General features: G+C 35.5%; 1 pseudogene; it reads left to right on the forward strand.

Annotated features, from left to right (window-relative positions):
- Positions 1–25429, forward strand: part of LOC119142979 — a 96926-nt pseudogene extending 71497 nt beyond the window's left edge.
- The last annotated feature ends 544 nt before the right edge of the window (positions 25430–25973 follow it).

Raw genomic sequence — 25973 nt, forward strand, 5'->3', positions numbered from 1 at the left:
GGAGATCCATGGAGACGAATGTCATGGAGCACCTAGGTACATCATGGGTGATGCCTGAGTCTGGTAACTTCAAGCAGCTGTACAGCACAAGCTAACATGGCTTTCTGTCTGACTTTCTTAGACTAGTAATGATCTCCCTGATAGAAGACAAGTTGAGACCAAGTGAATGTGACTTTGAGAGGGGAAGTGACTGAGAAATTGCAATCAGGTAGCATAAAAGCTCTATTCTTGGTTGTTGTTGTTTTTTTTTTTAATTAACTTCAGTATCCAGTTCCCTTATTAGTTGTCATTTACTCTATCTCATCCATGACACTCACATCCACACTGCTTAGGACCATCTGCTCCTGGGCAAAATTTATACAGAAAAGAAGTGGTTAATGCTGTCCAAATCAGAGCCAAGGAGTAAACCAAGTTGTTAAGTTCAGTTTCTGGTTGTTTTTTTTTCTTTTTATTTAGCAGTAGAAACATGCCCATTGGAACTACTTCCATAAAGTTATAGGAGACTGACCTCTGACTTGAGTGCAGACCTAGAAAGCCTGCTTGAATTCAGCAAGTTGTTCTTTTCTATCCCAGAACAATGAATGTCAATACAGCAGTCTAATGAGTTTCTAGTTAAGCATCTCCAAAAGGGCTGTGACAAATCACATTACAGTTTGCAACCAGAATCTATACTTCATTGTATTTGAAACATTTTGCTCAGATCTTGTGCAGATACTATAAATTGTAGTTATACATCTGCTGATAGCATGCCTTCTTGTCCCACTTTGACAAGGTAGAGACAGGCAAAATACGTGATTGGGAATGCAGTTGTTTTATTTTACAATGACACGTTTGTGATTTGACATTGTGTCATTTCAGGGCCAAATTAGAGTCATGCCTGAGAAGTCTGTAATATGTCCTTTCTTCTTGCAGCAGAGTAAATCTGGAGTAAAGCAATTGCCTTCATTGGAGACACCCAGATTTAAAATAGAATTTCATTGACAGCTTTGGAGAATGTAGGCCTGGAGGGAGGACTGAATGAAAAAAAAAAAATAATCTTTTTTCTTTCCCATAATAGCATCTAATCAGCATTTATTATTATTTATGTTAGAATAGGATTTGTCCTTTAAAACATATAATTTTATTTCCTCCTTCTCACTCATAATCTCAGAGACTAAGCTGTCACAATGTATACTGTCCAAGCAGTATGGGGTTGAGGTGGGAATTTCTCTTTAACATTACAGAGGGGAAAAAAATAAAATATTTCCAGTTAGTATAGTACAAACCATGCTATTTTCTGATGAGTTTGCTGCTTTTCTATGAACGTATTTTCCAATACATGTTGCTACATGTAAACAAATTAAAACAAACCTTATCTATTAACCAAGCTGAAATTCTACTACATAGGCAGACATCCAATTCATAGTGCAGACGTTCACTGTCCTCCCTTACCAGATATTAACACATTTCCACTTACTAATAAAATATCACAGATGCAGTATCTCATACTGAATAGACTCAAACTTATATAAATTCAAAATTTTAATTTGTCAGCAATATTCCATATTGAATTTACACTGATTTCTAAGAGCACTATGAAACTTGAATTAGATGAACCAACCTACACCATTTTTTTCCCCTTGGAAACATGCTAGTAGGAAATTATATTATTTGTGTATGACCCCGAGCATGGCAGGTTATATATCTCACCATACACCATGAAATTAATTAATATGCAGAATATGTGAGGATTAATTTATGTTCTTAAAGTTTCTATCATTCCCATTGGTATAATGTCATTATTTACATACCTTTGTTCATTCATGTCATTAAAAAATATTGTAACCATTCTGTGTATTTGATAACAGAATGTTGAATCTACAGACAAGTTGCACAAAAAGCCTGAATTTCAAGTAAATACTGAGAGCTAGGGAATGTCTTATATTTAATTTTTCATTTATCTAATTGAAATGACATCTCAAACTTTTATATATAGCTGATATTGCTGTAATAAAAAAAAAAAAAAGTTTTCTTGAAAATACAATTTTGCAGTCAGGGAATGCATTTCCTTGATTTTAGTCCTGTCACATCATTTAAAAAATAAAGATAACCTGTTTCCATTTTCCCCTAAGATTGGATAAGGTTTAAATGAAGCTGTCATGACACAAATGTAAAATGTGAAGAATAGTCTAAAAGATTACAAAAAACTTTCACTTGTGCAATGGTTCTGCCATCAGAGGCTATTTGTTCCAATTTTCATACTAGCAGATGATACAGTATATGTCACCATGAGCAGAAAAAGAACAAAATAGACAGGAGAGTGTATGAAACAGGGAGAAGAAAAATATTGTAGGATTGATTAAAAAACCCAAACAAACAGACAAACAAATAAACAAAAAAAAAATAATCATGCAAACCATCAAATAAACCATTTGAATATAATAGCCTTCCCCCAAAAGTACACTGCTAACAGTTCCCAAATTCAAACAAATAAAATCACAACAGAAGAGTGTGATTCTGTCACCATTAGGCAACTGTCAACAGCTCTTTAAATTTATTTCTTTCAAAACACAAGGTTACATGTCAGACCTGTGTTTGAATCTGGATTGTCGTGATGAAGCATAAATCATACTGCTGTGCTAATCTGGGTAGATTTTGTTTTCAGGATGGGCAGTCTTATCGAGTAGCATGATTACTGATTACACCAAAGTGACACAACCACTCTTTTATTCCATGTGTCAGATGCAGCTGGTCCAGCGGTCACAGCACTGCCCTAAATTTGTGAGAAAACTTCAAGCAGGCTGTGAAAAATGTGCTTCATTGTGTACCTGTTACAGGTACCCACCATATCATTCTCAAGCCTAAGCTATCCTCTCTCTTATGGAGCCAGTTTACAAGCAATGCAGAGTTTTCCAGGAAAATATTGTGGATCATGTGGAATCAGAAGTTCAAAGACAGCAAAGGCTATCCCCTGCAGTCTTACGGGCATGATTCAGGTAGGCGGGCATTGCACACGGTCCTGTCTAAGTGTTCCTGGAGTGTCTTGGGCGTTGGCATGAAACTGGTAGACACAGTATCTCAACTAAAGGAGATACATGTCCTCTTGGAGCAGTAGCTGTCCTGTCAAATGAACCCCATCTTTTGTATTTGAAGGGTAATATGGCCAATATGTACCAATCTATATAAAACAAACTTCTGTTTGTTTCTCTAATATACACACATAGGAAATAGAAATTGGAGGCTTTAACAGTGGCTACTATCTAGGCGACACTAAGTGTTCACTTAGCCCAGCTTTAGAGGAGACTGTCTTAAGACAGCTCAAACTGTGCGTGTCTTGCCTGTGAATTCAACAGCTGTAAGTTACAGGAATACTTTACCTGAAATGTTGCATTATTAATTTCAGGTAGTGTGTTATAACTCATGTTCCCATGGAGATAGGCTTTTGCTATTCATTGCAAGTTATGCTGCTACCATTCTGTGAACTTTGTGAAAATAATCAGTATTAATTATATAGATTTTCTTTCCAAATTCCTTAATAAATATGTTATGATGGTGACACTATTCAATTTACAAGCAAGTATTAACTGCCTTCTTCCAGACTATATTGCAATGACTACTGCCAAACATTTATGTTGTTTCTTTTGCGTGCCAAAACAGCATAAGCAAAGCCAGTGTAGGAGTAAACTTTGAGGTTCAAAGAACAAGAATGACCTCTCTACAGGGTACGTATCTAAACCTACTTCTGCTACAATGTTACATTTCAGAGTTAAAATCTGCAATTAGTTTTTAATATGTGGAAGAGCAGCCAGTTGTTTCGGCTTCGTTGAGGCCATGAAATCTATGAACTAGAAGAAAGAAAAATTAATCTCTTCTGAGATGGAATTAGGCCATCAGGTTTAAAGGGATGAAAATGCCAATACATAAGTCAGTGACAACTGGTTTTGAGATATTAAAAGAAAGGTAATACTACAGTATTTTCCTTTCTTTTATGTATTTTCATTTAGTTTTGCTACACAGAAAAAATTCTTAATAAATTAGAAAGTCAAAGCTCCACAGGCCTCTAGTTGGTATTTATAGTACAACACCAGAGCTAAACATACTGTTCAGTAAAACTAGGGACCCTCATTCTATGAAGGTATTTCCTTGCATATTTATACATTAAATCTGTTCTGTAACCAACAACCCAGATGACTGAAAGTGCCCAGGAAGAGAAATCTTTAAAATGAAGAATTTATTCTAACTTGTTTGGGTATCACCTAACGTTGCAGGCCCTGCTGTGAAGGAAATACATCTAGAACTGTGGCATAATTGACACTTTTAGCAAAGGGCTCAGATGATAATGATGTCACCTCTTTTCTTAAATTTGTACAAAGGAAAATGGTAAAATAAACCCCCTAAAATAACAATGTAGTTGGCTTAAATGTATTAATAATGCTTAATATGTTCCTATTGCAATTAGCTCAGGAATTAAATGTTGCCATCACCAGGCATTGCAAAGGGATATGGTGTCTATTGCAATTAGCTCAGGAATTAAATGTTGCCATCACCAGGCATTGCAAAGGGATATGGTGTCTATTGCAATTAGCTCAGGAATTAAATGTTGCCATCACCAGGCATTGCAAAGGGATATGGTGTCTATTTCTTCTGTTGTATCATTCTTGCCTGGCCACACCACTTCCTGAACTGAGCATGAGAAGACTGAACACTGCTATCCATTGGTAGTTTAATTTTATAAACTTTAGCAACCATTAAAATCAGCTTAGAAATATGACTTATTCAACAGAGACACTACTAAGGAGAGTACAAACATTACTATAAGTGAGAGATTTTATAAAATGTTTTCTCATTGAACACCAATCTCATTATGACTTCAGAAATTCAGACAAAAATGACATATTCTTCTGCAGAAAGATAAGAATTTCCATCAGGACACATCTTAAATTGAGTAAAATAGAATGCATGTGGCTAGATTTCCCTTATGATATAAAAAAATACTCTCAATATTTTATTTACCTTTTGAAAGGGATCTGGGGGGGGGGGAAGTCTCTTTTCCAGCACAAGAGTATTGCAATGGTTGTTTCATGGAAATTAACTTCTACCAAATCTAAAAATAATCATAATTGGTTTGTTTTGAGAACCACCTGCTGTAAGTAGGCTGATATGCAGTTAAATATATTTACATTTTGATATCTGAAACAATTTATTATTATAATTGTACCCTATAAGAAAAACTTGCAAGAAATAATGAAAGGAAGGAACCCTAATAAACTTCTGCTGAAATTACAGCTGAAACTCATCTGGAGGAGAAACGAATTCCCCATCTTCACAGCACACACAGTACCCAAACACCTACAATTTTCTTCATTTTCAGAGATAGACAGGTGGGTTTTTTCTCATTCAATATCTTAAAGGGTTTTTTTATATCTCTTTCCAACCAGAAAAGTAGACATAAAGCAGAAGAGACAATAGACACCAGATCAGTGTCCTTTTACCCACAGTGTCTCTGTTTATTACTTTTATCAAAACTCCGTGGTATTTGATGGCATTTTTGGTATCACCTTCTACTGGATAGCATAGTACAAAGTGTGTAAGTGGATATTACTAAAAATACAACTTTTTGGGAAGTTATTATCTATTCCAGTCATTATACTGAATAATTACCATCCAAATTAGTCTTGATTATCCTTCAACTTATAAATTAAAAAATTGGGCCTGTCAAAACAGTATTTGTAAAATTTAATGTAACACTTCAAATTACTGAGTTCTATATGACCTAGTAGGAAGTTAACTACTGAAATATTTATAGTTGCAATATATGTGTGTGCGTCAGTGTCTCTGTGTGTTTGCCTATGTGTGTTTATATCAATGATAAAATGTTGTATAAGTATTTATTTAACTGATAAAATACAGATGCACACATAGGGCTTCTAACAAAAATTCTATACAGCCTGAGAGCCTAAGGAGTAGAATATTACTCATTCAGTACCCACAGTTGCTACATTTACAGCTTGAATATAGGATTAACTACTGTGCCATTTATGGTTAATGGTAGTCATTAAATTTAAGTCTTCAAAATGCAGAAAATCAAAGAACCAGTATAAACTATAACTAACCAAGAGCTCTTTTTCATAGGGGCTGCCTCCACAAGATGGGGAGTTTGCTTCTACTTTTACATTTTACATTTTTAGTACCATCAGGTAAGAAGTATATATAAGTATATATTAATCAGAAGCCAACTCAACTAAATTCTAAAATTTGAACACTAGACATTTTAAGTGCATTTCAGCTCCAAATCATAAACACAGTAATTTAGTTCTCAGGTGTGGTATCTATGTGGGGAAAGGCAGGTACTGTGCTGCTGTAATCAGTTGATGTCTAGCAAAGCATGCACAAATTTAGCCACCCTTCAGAAGTGGTTCCTTCCTCCTTTTCCTCAGTAACTGGTTCTTTCTCAATAGTTAATATAGGTCAAATATATGAACGTTTAGCAGCTAAACTTCTAGTGAATTTAATCATGAACTTACAGAAAATAAACAGGGTCAACTAATGTCTGTGTTGCTTGTGTGTTCACCTTGATTTCTTCCTTTGCCACAAAGTTAAATAGAAGTGACATTTTCACAGTACAAAAATTGCGTTAACTTGAATTCTTCTTTTATTTTTCTTCAACTGAAAGTCCTTAAACCAAAACGAAACCTCAAGTAACTTTAAAATGCATTTTGTTTCAGAAGATGAAATGTCTTAAATGTAAGAAAACAAATTATATATTTTCTTCCAAATAACTTTTTTTAGGAGACATTTCTGTTATTGAGATCTCTTTTAAAAACTGCAAATCTGCATTTTTCATCAATAGTTGTTTTTTTTTATGTGTGAATTCTGCTAAAAAGAATGTAATGCATGCTGTAAGATCTTGGTTTTTTCTGTACTTCCCTCCATGTAACACATTCACTAACACTTTTTCTATGATTCCTTACCACTGCTTTTTTTGCCATGAAAAAGGTACAGGACATGTTCTAATCAGGTCTCAAAATTAGTGGAGCACATGAATATAAAATATTTGAATGAATTACCTGCGAGACATCTTGACTTCATTTATTCCAGGATAAATCTATTGACTTTTCAATCAAAATTCTACAACAGTAGTTTTCTAACATTCTCAATTTTTCTAATGGAAATGAAAAAAAAAAAAAAAAACCAAACCAAAAACAAAACCCCAACCCTTAGTGACTGTGCCAGACTGTGCTATTTATTATGGTATCTCAGTTTCTGTAGTTTCATACATTTTTTCATATTTTGTTATGAATTACCTTTACTCTTCATTAACAGAAGGCAAACTGACTGCTTTGTCCTCTTGACTGAGTACTATCTTGTGGCTATGCTATAGTCCATTTAAAGCATGGATTTTAAGAGACACTAGTGTGCAATCGCATAAATGCAAACACATGGAAATACTATCTCAGGAGCAATTTCAACTATTAGTCCAAGTGAGGATTAAACACAGGGTATTTGGGTATGCAGTACTACAAGCCTAATTGAACAGACAATTGCCAATGAACATTTAAAACTAATTCTACTGCACATACAAAATAATTGCATATACAATTTGGTCTTGCATTATGCTTCACAGATTTATTTTTATCTAATAGTTCACTTCTTATGGCATTATTTTTCTCTGGAAAAATTATTGTTCCTTCAGGTTTTACTTGTTTCTGTGTATCTGGATTTATGATTTTATTCAATTCTAATATGACAACAATTTTCTTCCTAGTTAAGGAAAAAAATACTACTGGGGAAGAATTTATTAAATATCTTTTATGTGTGTTTATTTTCATCAGTAGTATTCTCAGAGTCTTCCAGAATCAGTATATTTAGATAGACTTTCACAACTGGTCCATAGATGAATATGGGGGTGGTGAGGAGGAGTGGGGATCTGTATTTTTTGTCAGAATATATACTTTTCTTCTGTTGGAACATATATACAAAGCTATAGAAGTAAGAGAAAGGAAACATTTCATATCAGATCACTTGGAAAAAATATTAGTATCATCATTGAAGCAGTGTGGACTCTTCTTGACAATAAGTAGTTTTAGTCCAAAAGCACTGAGCGAGCTGGGGAAAGCAGTTTCAACAAAAGTCTTTTTGTGCCTGATACTGAGACAACAAAACAAAACAGCTTGGCAAGGGGAATGCACTAACCTGTACCCAACTTCCTATTTGGCCATATCCAATGCCTAATCATAATGTGTGAGCATTTGCAGAGCTGGTAGATAAGACTTAGCTCTTCAGAGTTGGTCTTAAATAGAAAATGTCTGTTGACCAAGCTCGCCTTTTACCAATACCAGTGAGCACTTCAAATTACACTACTTCAATCTTTTAATTTAATTTTAACAGAGATACCTTGGATATTTGCAGACGTAGCTCACTTAATCTGCATTAAGGCAATGCAGGGAAAAACAATGACTGAGAGTTCTTCACTATCTCTCCCCTATGGCTCTTATGGTACACATGCCAATGTTGTATGGTACAGGTGAGACTGCATGTCTATTCAGGCTTCTCAGTTAGATTGGGCATGTGTCTGTTCCAGGTTGTACAATCTAAAAAACAAAGATGTATTTTGCTTCTGCCTCTTGAGTTCTTGTTTAAGCATGAAGAAATTAATCAACTACCTCTTTAGGTAGGAAATGATCTATTCAAAATTGCCACTGACAAATGTGTTTCGGGAAGCACATGCTAGTTTGGGTTGTTTTTCATTTCTGCTATTTACAGAAAAAGGAAGACAGGGTGAGTTAATTTGGGACAGAATAGATGGGCGAGATGAGATGGAGCTAATTTAAAAGCTCTGTAAAACTTTCTCTCTTTTCCTCATAGCATTTATGACAGGAAAGCAAATGCACACTCATAATAATTCTGCTGGCATCAATGGAGTTATTCTGTTGAATAATTTAACCTTCAAAATCCAGTTTCCCATTTCCTTACACCTTTTTCAAGTCACAGATACATGCTCTGAATAAACACAGTAATTCTGGTATTTTGGTGGTTTAAATCTACTTACAATGTATGTTGAATTAAGTTATTAAGTGATGAGGTTATTAAATTGTGGGGTGACTGGACCACCTCAAATCACACTCCCAATGCTACATTGCAATTCACACCATTTTAAATATTGTAACTCTGTGATACTGATTAAATATTGGCAAGGCATTATATGAGATTTAATAAATACACATTAAGGCTTCTATTGCCATGTGATTGATTCCATTTTTATTAAAACCACAGATTTCAAATATACATACTGATGTTTCAATTTATCTTCGGTATAAGTGCAACGTTTTATTTAGATTATTGTTGGCCACACGATCAGGTGGAAAAGCTTCTGGGGGTCATGTAGGATACTGCTGTCTTTTCAGATACCACTAGACATCTGTCCTCCTTCAGCTGAATCACAAGGTGACGCTATTGCTAAAGTCTGCTGAGGAACCTAGCTAGTTTTTCACCCAGTAGGATCTCAATGCAACTGCCCCCACACCAGTGCCTAGTGTTGTTTGAGGTTCCCCTGTAGATGTCCCATGACCCTTAGCAGTTGCACCAGTAAAGGAAATGTCTCTCCAGGGCCCTGTGTTCTCTCTACCACTTCCATGCCAATGTGTTTAGTTAGCTCTAGAGCACCTTGAATGGTACTGGACATCGATGTTTAGGTGATCTGAAGACCTGTAACTGACTAAGGAAAGGCATGTATGCAGGTGAAGCATCTAGTTCAAGGTCTGAAATCCAGTAATTTCTGAGTAGTCACCACTATTTGGTAACAACCTCTTCCGTAACTCAAAAGTTCTCTAGTTATGTAGGAAGCTTCTGCTTATGTTTATTTAGACCATAGTCTAAATATTTTGCTCTAAACTTGATATAGTTGCGTTTTTCTTCCATAGCCCACCTAGGTGTGCGCTTGACCCCATCTCCACTTGGTCTCTTGAAGGTGATTCCATTTAGTACCATGAGAGAACCTCTAACATGTATTAACAAGAAGAACAGAATTTCTGTGCCTATTTGTAGGTATTTAGTGCCATATAGGATATGTCTGAGGTATTCTGAGGTATACATGGCTGTCAGCTTCCACTCTTGTAGGTCTTCGTCTTTCATACATCAGGTACTGTATTTGCTTTTTTTTTGGTGACTTTCTTGTGTATAAGTCCCAGACAAATACAGATTTCAGATCTACATATGTCCTGGATATATTTTTCATGTTGGCTAAGATCGCATCATTCTCTTCTAGCTTACTGATGTTTTGTACATAATTATAGACCTATTATGCAAGAAGTCAGATGTACTGTTTCCCAACAGAAGTTGGTAGCTAGAAAATAAATGGTATAATACATCAAATCTTATGTGATCTTTGTATTTTGCATTTCACATACAAACATTTCTTGACTTAAGTCTATTATTTGCTGGTATTTACCTTACATGGTGAATAAATGTTGCATTGATTGTTCATGTACAAGCTGTTCTGATATCCAGAGATAAGGAGATGTCTACGGCAATGTCAAATGATGAAAATCCATCTAGACACCTTAAAACATTACAGACTAGCATTTCAGAGACTGGATAGCTATATTAAAGTCTACCATTGTGATACACTCACTTTTTAAGTCAATTTTGCACAAAAGTAGATAAATATCTGGGCTACAAGTTATGAAAACAAAATAAGAACTTTAATTTTAGAAAATTTTAGTAATTATTTTTTCTCAGTCCTCCAAAACAGTATGTTAAGGTATTAAAATAAGAACAGAAGAAAAAAGAATATATGTCAAAATTCCTGGGTAAAGGTCATGTCTTATTCATTCACTCAGAAATAACAATAAATGCAATATGTAATTTGTAAATAATAGATCTTTACATTTCTTGCAATACAGGAGGGTTATATTACCAAGCATTCACATTTCTGTAAAAAGATTTCAAGTCAGCTTTAAAGATCAGAGTTGGATACAAATGATATCTCATCAGTTAGTGACTCTGCTACCACTGTTTCAATACACTGCCATTCAAAACTATTTTATGTGGTTTGGAGGAATATAAAGATTTTTTGAAAACCTATGAAAAATATGCTGTTTATGTAATTTGCAGTTCCTGTTCTCTGTAAAATAAATAAAAAAAAGAATTTCAATTGTGTAAATATCTATCACTTGAGCAGATGAATTTTATTGTGTAGATGCTATTTATAAGCAATGAATTCACTACATTCACAGAGCTACACAACATTATACCTTTGTGCTACTATACAGCAGTTGTGAGCGAGAAGGAAAGATTTTGCAAAATATTAATTATTTTTCTATAATACTGTCAGAAATCACATCTTTTATACCTTGAAAGTTTATTTATAACATGAGACATTCTGCAACATTTATATATTTCCTAATTCAATACCAAAATACAATAAAATCCCTTCTTAATTATCCTGCTTAACTTGTGCAATAATTGCATTTTACAATATATGTAGCACACTCATTGTTATTATGAAAAAACTAATCCTAAACTCTTCATAAAAAGTCTGTTAAACATTTAGGCTTGCATCAAGTACTCAGATGTTCATAAGTTATCCAGATGTCTGTGTGTATTTCACTCATAAATGCAGCCAGATGAGCTGTGTTTGCCTGTTAGTGCTCTAGCAGCCCAGAATCCATACCAATAGAGACTGCAAATGAAGTCAAGCCAGATCCTGACGACCTATCACATTTTATGGGGTTTCCTGTATATCTATTTCCTTTAAGAACATTGCCCAGAGACAAATTGACCCTTCTATTTTTAGTGCTATAGCAGAATTTTAAAAGCATTAAACAGAAAAAAAAAAAAAAAAAAAAAAGCATTTCTTTTTACTGTACTTGCTTTGTTGTTTAATACATTCTCATTCTTAAAAAGCTACAAATTGCTATGCTGCTGGAGGTAAGTATAATATCAGCTTGAAGAGGAAAGCAGATTCACGTTATTCTATGTTGCTTCGTTTACAACTGTATAGATTCAGAGTTCTGAGATCCACTAATACTTTGTACATATGTGCCTTTTCTATTGCAATACCAACTTTAAACAGCAGTCCTTTTTTCAGGGTGATAATAGGAAAAATCCTGTGCTTACATCACACATTTTTATAGGTTCAAGGAGGAAATAACTGACACAAAAAGGACAGCATTACAAGATAAATTTTAGCTGTTAAAATGAATGATAGTTGACAAGGGCGGCCACTGGAAGATCCAACAGGTCAAACAATTTTAAAATGAAATAAAATATAATAATATATAAAAGAAAAAAAAAAAAAATAGAAGCCAAAGGGGAGAGAACATATTGTAAACGAAATGGTTGATAAAAGACAGCTTCTGGCCTTTGGGGAAGACTAAAGGGGAATGGAGGAAGATAAAGGCATTTGCTGTTTCTGCTTCTGATAACAGCAGAAACAAAAGTGAGGAGCAGTACAGTGTTTTTAGTAAATAAATAAATAAATGCAACCATGCTGGCAGCAGTCAGGCTAAGTTTGATATGTTAAGCCATTGCAGAGATTTCCAATCTGCTTTTCTGACTTACAGGGCTGATATAACATTTGTTAACATATTTAAACTTTGGCAGGCTTTTCCAAACCAAAAGGATCTTGCGAAAATTCAGAGTATTACCTGTCACAGCTTGAATGCTCTTCTTCCTATAGATTTTTAAACTTCTTTATTCTGATTACAGGTCTGCAACCAAGATTATTTTGCTTGGTGAATCAAGGAAATAAGTTGGGTGATGTCACGTAGTCATATAGCACCACCAAAATTACCAAAATGTACTCAACACACCAATGGGGCTGGTAGGTATGACACAGGACCTGCAAGAGACCTGGATCATCTGTGAGTGCCAGTTATCAGCCTCATGTGTTAATGTACAATATCAAAAATGTCACCAAGTTCAGGCACTAGAATTGCACACCTTACTTCACTTTTAGTGAGAATCACATAGGTAACAGCTGTTAATTCAGTTACTCCCCAGGCCCTCCCTCGAGATTGGATTGCCCATCCATGCAGGTAGTGACTATGCTGGGATGGGTCTATGTACTTTGTGTGCACAAACAGTGCCAGAAGATAAGCATGCTGCAGTATGGTACTAAGTTATGCACAGACAGGGTGTTCGCTGTCTGCAAGGACCTCATAGGAAGAAGACATGTCTTTAGAAATGGTTTGGACTCCAGCTCTAAAGCCTGTCAGGCAACCTTTACAACAGGCTCAGTGTACTAATGATGGCATGACTTACCAGACCATACTGTAACTAAGGGGTGATATCACTGAAGCTAAGGTCACACAGAGCTGAGCCACTGGCACAGGAAAAAAGTAACAGGCCTTGTATAAAAGCAGTAGTTCCATTGCAATTGCTGTTCCTCCATTTTCTAAGTTAAATATTTGTCAACAAATTGCACACTGTTCAAGATTTCAGCAAGACTCTACACACATTTCCATGTACGCTCCTTAGTAGAGAAATTAATGAATCTATTACTAAATAAACTCTCTTCCATGTTCAGAACTATATAGAGCAAGTTTATATAATAAGGAAAAATCTGATGCCAAAATAAATTATTAGTTATATATTGTGTCACTATGATGATGAATATTCTTCCAGAAATAAGTAATAACATATCAACAAAATGTATAATATTTTCAGCTGTCAACAGATCTATTTTTGATCTAAGCATTTCATGTCATCTAGATAATGTTATCATTTGATCTTGACAACCAGATGCAGTCTGTTCTCCCCCAGCTACTAATGTCATCAATTGATAACTTCTTTTTAAAACACTAGTTTTCCCAGGAGAGTTAAAGTAGTGTCTCTGAAATTTGATTTGACTGGAAAGTTTAGAATAACAAAAAGAACACAAAGAAAATCAGAGAACTTTGCCAAGATTTTTTCTAGCTATCCTATATGAGTTAATGATATTAATGTCCTTCTGGATTTGCTTTATTTACTCTAACCTAAGACAGAACCAATCTCAAAATTACCAGAGAGTCCCCATTTAGTAAATCATAAGGAAAACATGGTTAGTTCATGTTTTTCAACTTTTCATGTTATCTGTTTCATTTTTCTCTCCTCTGAGACACACAGGGAGTCTGGCAATAGCCTCAGAAATATCCCACTGAATGTACTTGAGCATCCCAGAGATAGAGGAACTGTCTGCTGTATGTCTTGAGCCTGACACAGGAATGGGAACAGAAACATAATTTTCACAGTCTTTTCCTTTTCACCTATTGTATTTTGCTTCCTCCTAGAGACAAACCACATGCCCAGGCAAACACAAATACCTGATGTCAGGCCTCTGAATACATAAACAGGTAATTGTTCTGAACACTTGAAAAACAATCTATACAATTCTTCTGGAAACCAAGTTGCTGTAATATCCTCACAGTTCAGAAGTTCTTTTGTATACAGTATCTGTATGTTTCTAAAATTTCCAGTACAAGCCACAGATTTAAGAATGTATCAGTGTCATTATTAGCCACTTAAAAATCTTTTCAGAAAGGACCTAAAGTATTTCTCAGATGTTTGTTATTATGTTGAAGGTGTGTTGTTTATGTAGGAGTATATGACTTAGATGCCTGCAGCCCTTAACACATTAGGACAACTAAAGAGGTGCTCTAGAATGCAACACTTGCTGAGGGTTGTCCTCTCTTTAGCAGCAGTAAAAAGAAACTGCAGAGAAAAATATAAAGGACTCAGGAAAGCAAAGGTGAGAGGTTATCTATTAAATTATTATAGATGTACCACTCTGATTTCTCTAAGTTTACAACTGCAGACCTGAGGGGAAAAAATAAAATATCAGTACAGAAGAAAAATTCTGTAAAAGGTAATTCCTTTATAATAAAGGGTGAATAAGAATTAGATTCCCTGCACACCCACCCCCACCCCCTACCCCACCCACCCCCACCCCGAGCCATGAAAAAAGAAGAGGTGTTTCCATAAAACAAAGAAGGGGTGCTTGTTTTTGTTGGGTTTTCTTTATTAAGGAAGGAAACAGGAATAGGGGAAATCCACTTCAATGATTTCAATGCCTGAAAGTCCTTTCAAAATATGCAAGTCATAGAAAATCAGTGGTACTAAAAGATTTTGCAAGATACTATCAGGTCATAAATTGTTACCGGTTTTAATATAAAACAGCCTACTTGATGGAGGAATTCAATACTACTTTTCTCCATTATTTTAATTGAAGTATTGATGAATTAAAAGAGCCTGTTTCAGAGCTAAGCTTTAAACAGTTTTATATGAGAAAAATATATACCTGAATTAAGGCAACAGTTGCAGGCAAATTAATTATACATATTGCTCCATGCCTGTAGATTTCATAGGCTTTTCTAAAGCTTAATAATGCTCCTTTGTGTTTTCTTTTAGGTGTGAGCAATAAAAAACACTGGAAAACTGGAGTACGGACATAAAAGCAGTGCAGTAAGTAATACAGATTGGATTTGAATGTAATTACCCTGGGTTTAGGTATATCAGTTTGTTTTTATAATATCAATCTAGTAGAAAACAGAAGAGCTCAAAACATGGAATCACCTTTACAAATCCACTAAGTTTCATCCCTCATTAAAGCTTTTAGAAGTGACCTTGAATTCTCTGCCAGCAGTTTCCCTTATGGTTCATTAAATTTGAAACTTCTTTCAAATATTTTTTGTAGAAAACCTTCACCCACAAACTTTCCAAATAATGTTTAGTTAGATTTCTATGCTGTCAGTATACAGCATACAGATTTGGTCTGCTGTATACAACAAGTGTGTGTTGTCTTGGTCCCATGACTGAGTGCCAGCTGAAGTAAAGTTTGGTGAAACATTGATTTCAGTAAACAGAAAGTCTGATACTGATGTTTATACCAAGTAAAGAAGAATAATCAGCACAGTCATGGTAAGATTCCAAGCATATACCTACAACTGAGCAAGTCAGTCCAGGCTTCTGCATTTAAAGGTGAACAATTAATGAGGAACAATTGACACAGTCTATTTTTGATGCCAAATTTATGTTGAGATGAATTACATCTTGTAAGTATCCATTTTACTGTGAAAAGGTTCTATGTAACTAATACAAATGAACTGTATTTATCTCACTTCAGCTTTTGTCATGTTGTTTATTTGGAAAGGCAGAAGCAAATTAAGAGGTACTGTCTGCTCTGAGTATAGTAAACTATTAATGATTCCTATAAAAGTTACATGTTTTTTTAAGGAATTATCATTAAATTAGTATTTTGATTTCAGATGGGTCTTTGAGCAAAGGATCTTCTGCTATTACTAAGAATGATGATGAGAGCTACAGTTTCAGCCTGTCACTAATTGAACAGGTAGGAGTGGAGGCATGACATGCTTCAGGGTGTTAATTCTTCCCTCATATATATGTTGGCTCAAGTTAGGAAGAGACTGTAAAACTGTCTTTTCTCTGTCAGATACTGATTTGGTGTGTTCCAGTAAATCAGGACTTTTTCTCTTAAATGACCTGTGTGCCCATGACTGAATTTCACAAAGTCATTTTCAAAGCAAATGAAAAATGCTATCAACATTTAATTTCTTGGAAGTTTTTGTTACATTTTGTCTTATAGAAAAGGTGTAATAAAAGAAAATTTCACATTTGAGATGGATATGGAGATGTTCTCTGACAGCTATTTTCTACCTCTGTCTTACACGATGCTGGATTCAAACTATTTTATTTACCTGAAATATAGATATCTGTCTTAGCTAGTCAGCTTGGATTAATGAACAAAAATAAGTGCATCTAGATGATAGCAGTGATTCATTTTATTTCTCTTAGATGCCTATGTTAATAGGAGATGTTTCTGGAGGTATGTATTTCTCTGAAGTGACTATGAAGAAAGTCTAGAGTGACTTATTTTAATTCAAATGCGTAGCTATTAGGCATCAGAATTTAGATGGGATGAATATCACTCTGTGTGAGATGAAAACAAAAATATTTGACACGAAACCACCTAATTTGTCATTTCTAATCGTATCTGTACATATATTACATTGTGAGTATATTTTATAGTGAATATATATGAAATAGTACATAGATACTCATATATATCTATATAATGACATATAGTTCATATGATATATATAGTTTGCAGTTAGCAACTAGGAAGATAAATTTATTATTTGTTATTACTTAGAAAGATAAATAGATCCCCCCCCCCCCCCAATTAGCTGTTTTAAAGTACAGCTAAATTCCTGTAATATTCCTTGCTTTAAAACAATTGTATGGGTGATAACATGAATATGAGTTTCCAACAAAATAACACCTGTCCAATACAAATGGTGGCTTTAAAATACATCTTTCACAGCTGTGATTACTCACAGTTGCACTCAGTTCATGTTTTGCAATGGAGAAAGCTGGCTTCTAGAAACAAACTCCACTGAGCAGACTGTGTGGCCGTGCTAGCAGATGTACATGTTAGGTTATGTGGTAAAAGCTTGTCTGCACACCCACAACAGAGCAAAGAAAGACAATTTGCTATTGCCTTTCTGTGCTCTGTTGAATAATACTCTGCCCTGGCTACTCTCTGGCCCATCACAGGACCCATCAGCCCATCAAAGACTCATCTCCACAGAGTGCAGGGGCACCATCACAAGCAGGAACCCAATTTAAGGCTGTGGGACACAATGTGGCTGCAGGGAGACAGCATTTCAGGAGTGCACAGGGGTTATTATGGGGCATTTTGAAGAGGAACCAAAGGGAAGAAAATATATTTAGATTATTTGGGGAGGAAGAAGTGTAGGAAAATAAATGCATAAGGCATGTAAAAAGGCCCCAGTCAGTCAATAGTTTGCTGGTCAGTGCACTTGTCTACCTACACCCTGCACCTGGTCAGCACAGTCTGCCCTATTTATTGATTAAATTCCTTTCTAAAATTCATTTCTAACTCTTTCATGGGTGATGGACTTGGGGAGAATAGGGGTGTATGGGGATCTTAGTGCAGCAACTGGAGTAAGGGAACAGGTTGGAGAGCCTATGTGTCCTTAGTACCAGTGATGGGAGAGGCTCGACTGAGTAGGCTTAACTGCCAGCTTCTGGAGTAGGACCTTGGGTCACGAGGCCCCTGTGTTAGTGATGACAACACCTCTGGAGAGCATGGGCATTCAAGTGAGTGTGTGATCACTAACAAACATCACGCTGGACTAGCCAGCAAGTAGGTGAAGTGGCCTGGGAGACAAGAGTATGTGTGTGTATCTCCAAGAGCAAAACTACAGGAAACTGACTACTAGGAAACAGGCCTGGCCAGGTGTGTATGAGAGTGAGATCATCTGTACTAGCAACGTGAGTGGGACTATAGCCTCAGGAGTTCATATGTCCAAATGCCAGCAATCAGGGAGGTGGGATCCAGGGGCAGCTGCTGAGTTGACTGTTTGAGCCCAGCTGCTGGAGGGAACCACCTTGTGCATGTGTGCATAGATACGTACACTCTCACTAGCAGACCATCCTGCTCAGCCAAGGAGGGGAGCAGGATGAGGCTGCCGGTGGTATCTGCATTTGTATGAGTGCTGAATGTGTCTGTCTGTCTTGACCTGTGCAGTCAGCCATATATATACACATGTATATGTGTGGTGAACGTGTGCTCTGTATGCATGTGCCTGCTGGGAATACATGCTCAGACTCTCTACACGTTGCTCCTGGTAGTATGGAACTACAGCAGCTTCAGTTCTGTCAGGTTGTTGGATCTGACCCAATGATTTTTCCAATGTCCGCTTGCCTACATATGTGGCTCTGAAGTCCAGCTCTGCCCCAAGTCTGACTGCTCTGATACAACCAGGCGAAAGCACAGAAATGTCATTAGAAGAAAATGCCTAGCTAAATGCCCATAGCTGTAGCCCTTTACAGATAGAGCCACTGTTCTTTCTTAGAAATTGGGGTATGCAGTATTTCACAGGTTTATTAAGTAAATATAGCAAGGTCAAAGAATAATGGAGCATGACTCAACCTTTCTGACATGTTAACAACATTGCCTTGTCTTTGTGTTTCCACGTGTTTAACAAAAATAGCATCTTAGCTTTCATATCCCTTTTTACAGTTAAGGGCAAATATTGAATTATCTGTCCTTGGGATATATGAAATATATCCTTTCCTCATGCTACTTCCATGCTCTTTTCACATTTTAAATTCAAATATTGGTTCTGTGATTTTTCCAAAATCCAGTAAAGTATTGATTAATATTCATATTTTAAACCATCATGCGAATCAATCCACTTAGAGGATTTATTTCAAGTAGCATATGTCACTTGAGCTGTTGAAAATACAGAAAATTTGTTCAGTATACATTATAGTGTCTCCAAAATCCAAGGAAATAATGCATCAACTACAAAATAAAGCCAAACCATAATTATTGGTAGTAGCTGTTACTTTACTGTATTTTATACTTAAAAATACTGGATGTCTCTTACACATTTTATAGTAGCCAATATTATCTCAGTAATTATGAATAATAAAAATAGGCATGTTTCCAATGTGACTAACATTAATTCAATCATTGCTGTTCAAATTTGAGTTAGGAACTCAGAAAGCTATTTGTGATGTGTTTCTTTTTGTGTTAAGCGAACATGCAGGGATATAATGGTAGGCATTTCAGGCATTTAAAGTTTACAGACCCTACACAGGAGAATAAATATTTCATACAAGCCAAATGATTGATGGGCAGAACATACGTTTTATTACTCTCCCACATTTTCCTTCTACTGAAATAGCTTCCTCTCTTTTCTCAACTCTCTTTCTTTCTCTCTTACCCCTCTCACTCATTTCTCCTTCATATTGAGTGGCTATGTAAAGGCAGAAAGAGGACACAAGGAACGAAGTAAGAAAGCAAGCAAGCAAATGGAGAGGTAAAGTAGGAAAAAAAGAGCTTTCAGCAATGCATGAAACATTATTTTTTCTATTAAAACAGACATATTAGGAAGCCATGATTGCCATTGTTCCTGGTTATTGTTTGATATAACCTAACTGCTTTCAGGATCTGACAAAAAACCTGCATATTTCTTCCTCCATCTCACGCAACTGAGAAGGCATGGGATGCAAACACCATGGTTGTTGCCAGTGGAGTCACTGATCTCAAATGTCATTTTCAAAGGAGGAAAAACACTCATGAATTAAGCAACATACTGTTAAAAAGTGAATCAGCATTCAGGAACAATCTTGACTGTTATAAACTCAAATAACCGATATCCATAAAAAAGACAGTGAAAGAAGAGCAGTATTTTCTAGTGTTTCTAAACAAAACCAAAGCAAAATAGCTGACTGGAGATTTAAGTTTGAATTTACAAACTGTGGAATTTACGATCACTAATATTTCACATTTTTATGGTTTACAGCTGTGTTTAAATAAATCTATCTAATTATGTTGAAGGCTGCATTGTAATCACAGGCTAAACCCATTTGCCTGTCCAGAACATGATAACAACGAGCTCTATTGGGTCATTAAGATTTACAAATGGAGTGGGTTTTGCATTTATCCTATGTTTCCTTTCTCTTTTTTCCTTTTTTATTTTTTATTTTCTCTCCCCATCCCGTAAATGTGATTGGCTTTCTGCTTCAAAAGAATCATGTTTATGACCTTAAACCAAAAGTAAGAAAGACAGATAAGTCAATTCTTGACACTTTCCCACAAAGACCAGACCATCTGGACACTTTGTATTTGTAACAGGTGCTTCTGGGACTTAGAGACTAATTCTGGCCCAGATTCTGTTCTGTATGGGTGACTCCATCACTGTGTGCAACTGCACATTGCATTAATTGAAGGGACTCAAAAAGGCCAAGTACAGTAATTAGTCAGTTGGTCATGCAGAAAAGAGACTAGTGGCTTAGTGCCACTGAATGCTGAATGCACAGATGTACAACACCATCAACTTTTGCTCTCTGCGGTACACTGCTAATCGCCGGCAGGTAGAGCAAAGATCTGTCTTAGTCCAGGTTTTCAGTCTCCTGGAAGCAACAGACATTTTATATCTGCTTGAGAGAGAAAATCATGAGTTTGAATGACCTAAAAAAGAAGCCACATCAGCATAAAATTGTCAGAATAGAAGTGCCAGATGGGCCAAATATGCGAGTTAGGTTTTTAGGTTCCAGTCTGAGTTTTTAGGTTTATCCAACAGCAACTAACATATGTAATACAAGATATCAAATCTGTGTGGTTTTGATTTTAGAAGCTTACTTTCTTGAACTGTGCTGTTTTTCTTTGCATGTACTTTACGTTTTTGTAGGCCTAGCTATTCTGAGGTAGCGGTCAGAGATTGAATTGTTAGCTAGTGTCACCAGAAAAGTTAATGCTCCTGCTGTGCTACTTATTTCCACTGAGCAGCACAGCTAAATGTGGGTGGTGGGGACATCCAAAAAGGATGAAAGAGAAGCTGGTTTGTATTTGAGTTATTGCCTGGCTTACAGTAGGAACTCAAATTTTTTTTTCTGCATCTTTCGTGGATGCCATGTGTGCTGTTGTGTTAGACATTCACTGAGTGGATCTCATAAAAAAGTCTGCATTGTTGCATTTCATTGTAATGTAAATTTCTAGACTAAAACTTTGTTTTGAAAAACATAATTTTTGCTTTCTGGTCAGAACAACCAGAACTAAGAACTGGTAAACTGAAATCATAGTTTGCTTAGACTATTGTTTTCACTGTTATATCACGTCTTACATACATTGTCCCCTGAAAACCAGCATCTGCACCTTACATTGCAGTGATATATTCCCATTGCCTTCGCTCTTAGTGCTCACTACAAGAATTACTTTTAATAGTAAAATGTAGTGTCTGAAAGATTGTAAAACCCAGTTTAAATATTTTTTTAATTTGAATTATCTTAGAATTCTGCTATATTTCATATCTCCTGTGATTAGCAAACAGCAGTGTGATCATACAGGTATCACACAAGAATCTCTGAGGAAAACCCTTCAAAAACATTTTAAAACCTTTTAAAAAAACCTTTAAAATATATTGCAAGCTAACTTGCATTTCATTTTTTCTGATAAATATTGCTAACTCTTGGTATACCTAATACTTTAGTAATTTTGTTCCATTAATGGGAAAATAATGTTAAGAAAGTCTAGTGGAGTAACTCAGTATTGGTGTAATTATAGCTGCATTGTTTTACTTCAGCTATGGACTGGGTTAGTAAAACTCTGTTTTCCAAGCTCAGATTATCCTTCTTTTTCCTGTGCAGGGTCCTTAGAAATCAGGAGTGTAAGACACAGGAGATCTTGAGAGGGAAATATTGCCTTATTCTTTGTCATTTGCTGAAACTGACAGCTTTTCCTTACTGCTTATATTTCTAAAATATAAAAGGAAGTGTCCTACATGTAAAAATAACCAATGTTACTTTTAACTTCACATTTTAACATGAAAACACCTACAACAGGTACTGACCTACCTGAACCATTTTTGCTTAATCACACTGACATTTCTGAGAAAGCAGAAGAGAAAATTAGCTGAGCTATAATGTTCAGACTTAAATTGGTGATAAGCATGGAAGAAATAAGGTTTAAATTGTCCTAGAGGAGCTAAAGTGAGGAAAAGGACTGGGAAAGATACATGAACCCATGATATTGATCTTGTTTGATATAGGTTTCAGTATTACTCATTTGCTGTGCTTATTTAATTTGTGTGTGCAGGCAGGAGAATCAAATATCCTGGAGAAAAGGATTCAGAGGGCTGATCTGCAACATTTTTGGTGGGAGTTGTGTATATTAATCTCCTGGGACTACTGAGCATTTCACATGCCATATTTCCATTCCCTACCTAATTAACATGCAGAACAGAGCTGAGAGACAGCACAAAGAGATGATGTGATGTGTGCAGTGATTTAAACAAAACCACCCAATCTGATTATAAGATCACTGGACTATTTTTCATATCCTGAGCACATAGTGTTTGATTAAAAAAAACAACAAAGCAAAAGCAAAAAAAATAGCAGTTGTGTCACTCAATAAATATTGGAAACAGGTTTATACTTCTAGTTGGAATACAGTATTCCTCTGTCCCCCAAAATTCGTAGAGTAGACAAGTTACGGGTGTAATCTAAGAAGTGCATGTGTCTGAAGTAATTAATCCTTTTATTCAAAGCAAAATGATTGTCAGAGGATGCATGGGTTTTGTTTGAGCTGGAAATCAAGAATGTTGCCTGTGGGGCAACAAAGATTGCAGGCAACCTACCATCATGCTTTTTTCTTATTTCTCACTTTCTATGTAAATTTGTTAAATTTATTCAAACATTTGTAATTTTGGGTACTAATCTTAGTCTAATTTTTATCATATAGAGAACATATACTGTTTCATCTATGAAATTTCTGTAATTTAGAAATAACTCCAAATACAGTTAGCCCAAATTTATGCTGAGGTAGCTAGGAATAAAAGCTTACCTTCAGAGTCTATGTAAGAAAATATTTCATGGCAGCCATCAACAGCACTGGCAGGAACCATTCAGTGAGCTCGACAATAATGTTTTGAGCGAACATAATGAATAAAGAAACATGAAAGAAATATTGAAAAATACGAAGACTGTCTTGCTAGAGAATCTTAAACCTACAAATACTTATGCTTACCCTTGCAACTTCTATATTCACTAGTGCTGTTCATTTTGTCTCATTGCTGCTACTCATTTTGCAATGATGTCATTGAGGATAGCCTCACCTGACAGCTCTGCCATGAGCTGCCAGATGGCATATTGATTCAAAGATTACACAACAATAAGTACTGTATAATTTCCTTGATTTATCATAATTTTCCTGCTGCATAACTCACTGATAAAATAGATTTTCTCTTAACATCTGGGAGCTTCTTTATTATATACGTGTACATGTACATGTATATGTATTTAGCTGTATATATTTTATATTATATATGTATATATTGTTTAGTGCTTTCTAGCAAACATCAGGCATAAATCCAAAACATGCCTGCTATGACGATATTGTCCTATGTATAGAAATTAAGCTTCTAAAAATCTACTTAGCCTGTGTGTTCACTCCAGTTTAAACAATTTAGCATTCTCCTGGCAGGGTAGAATAAGGAATAAATAACAACAAAAAGTGCTTAATTGCACCTTATCTCAGTTATAAAGTCAAGTCTGAAGATATAGGTTCAACCAGCTCTACCTCTGAAAGGGTTATAAATATTTTTTGTCACTTTATATTTATGTTTTATTGGTCTTTATTTATCTGAAAGTGAAGGTAAACTTAAATTCAAGGCCATCCCTGGCATGGAACAAGAGTTACAACAGAAACAGCACAACATTAACAGCAAATTCAAGTGTATATAATGTGACAGTTCTAGAAAAATAATCACTTAATCATACAGTAAAAAAAAAAGGAAAAAAAAAGAAAAAAGAAAAAGAAAGCAAAAAGGTAAAAAAGTAAAGAAATGCAAATTACAGCTGAGGATATGTATTAACAATCTGGATCCTCCATGAATGTGTATCACCTTGCTATATGTCCAGGAGCAAAATTACTAAAGTTTTAGGACTCTAAAAGAAATTATCCATTCCTTTTTCTTTATATAACTAACTCAGTTTTGTGAAATTTAATTTGGTGTATATACTTCAGCACATGTAAAAACATGCAATACCTGTCATATATCGATATTATTTTACCTTTTTTTTTTTTCACAGTTAGTGCTATAGTTAGTTAGTTAGTTATTTTTATGTTATTTTGAGCAGGCTTTTATGGACACTTAACCTCTGTTCTCAGTTCCATGACTACTGAATATGAAAGGTGGAATCACCCCTCTGGACCATACAGCACAGCCCTTGAGTGGTGCAACTAAGTGACAAAATGTCTGACTCAAAGGATAAAGGTTCTTTAAGAAAGATCAGATGCCTCTGCTGCTCCATATGTCATCTCCTCTCACAATTTAACCAAATTAAACCTGACACAATTTAGCCAAACTATAAGGAGAATTGGGCCTTTCAAGAAGACAATCAAAACTTTCAGCAAAAGAACAGAGCTTTTTGTATGGAGAACAAAGCCTGTTATCAGGAGAATCAAACTATCCAAAGACAGAACAAAGTCCTTTGGGAAGAGAATAAAATCCTTCACCAGAAGCACTTGAACTCTTCAGAGGAAACAAAGCATCTTGAGAAACAGTAAAAGGTCCTACAACAAAATAAAGCCCTCAAGAGATTAAGGCTCTCAAAGGACAAGAAACAGCATTTGCCATGGAGGAAAAAGCTCTTCAGCAAGATTTTAGCTTTATGAGAGGAAAACAAGGCTTTCAAGAAGCAGCTTAAGGTTCTTCAAGAGGACAGTAAAGCTATTAAGGAAAGGGAGAAAACACTTTGTGGAGTAAAAAATGCCCTTGGTGAGGAGAAATTCGTCCTCCAAGAGGAGAACAGGGCCCTTCAAGATGAGTAAAAAGCCCTACAAAGTCAGGAGTAGGCTCTCCAAGAAGACAACAAAGTCCTCCATGAATGGAATAAGATACTTCAAGATGAGAACTAAAGGAATATAAGAATCAAATGCTTAGGGAAATTTAGCAGGAGGAGTAAAGAGTTTACAAAGACAGTAATGTTCATTGTTAGCCAGATGTTATGGTCTAGTCTTCATAACAGAACATCAGCAGCAACTAATGGATAAAACCAAGCATAAAGTAGCCCGTTAAGCTTAGTGCAAAAGCCTAGGAAGTTTGAAAGTGCTGAAACTTGTGTGTTGGTATCTTCAGTCCCTGTAGCCTAGTAAATTACTGCTGGTAATACATAATATATATCTGAAGATTTCTGCTTTATTGAGATATTCAATACCACAGGAAAAAAGTTTCTTTTTGTAGTATTTCAAGGTTTAGATCAACACTTTTTTTTTTTTTTTTACTATAGAATATTGGAGGATATTAATAGAAAATGGATTCTGATGTAGTAAACACTCAAGTCATACACCAGTGAGACTATGTCAGACTTCCACTTTTTACATCTAGACTTAACAGTAAAATAATGTTTCTAAAAATAGTTGGTATGAAATGCTTTCAGAATATGTTAACAAATCCTTTGCC

The sequence above is a fragment of the Falco rusticolus genome, chromosome 2 (assembly GCF_015220075.1).
Source record: "Falco rusticolus isolate bFalRus1 chromosome 2, bFalRus1.pri, whole genome shotgun sequence".
NCBI classification, from domain to species: domain Eukaryota; kingdom Metazoa; phylum Chordata; class Aves; order Falconiformes; family Falconidae; genus Falco; species Falco rusticolus.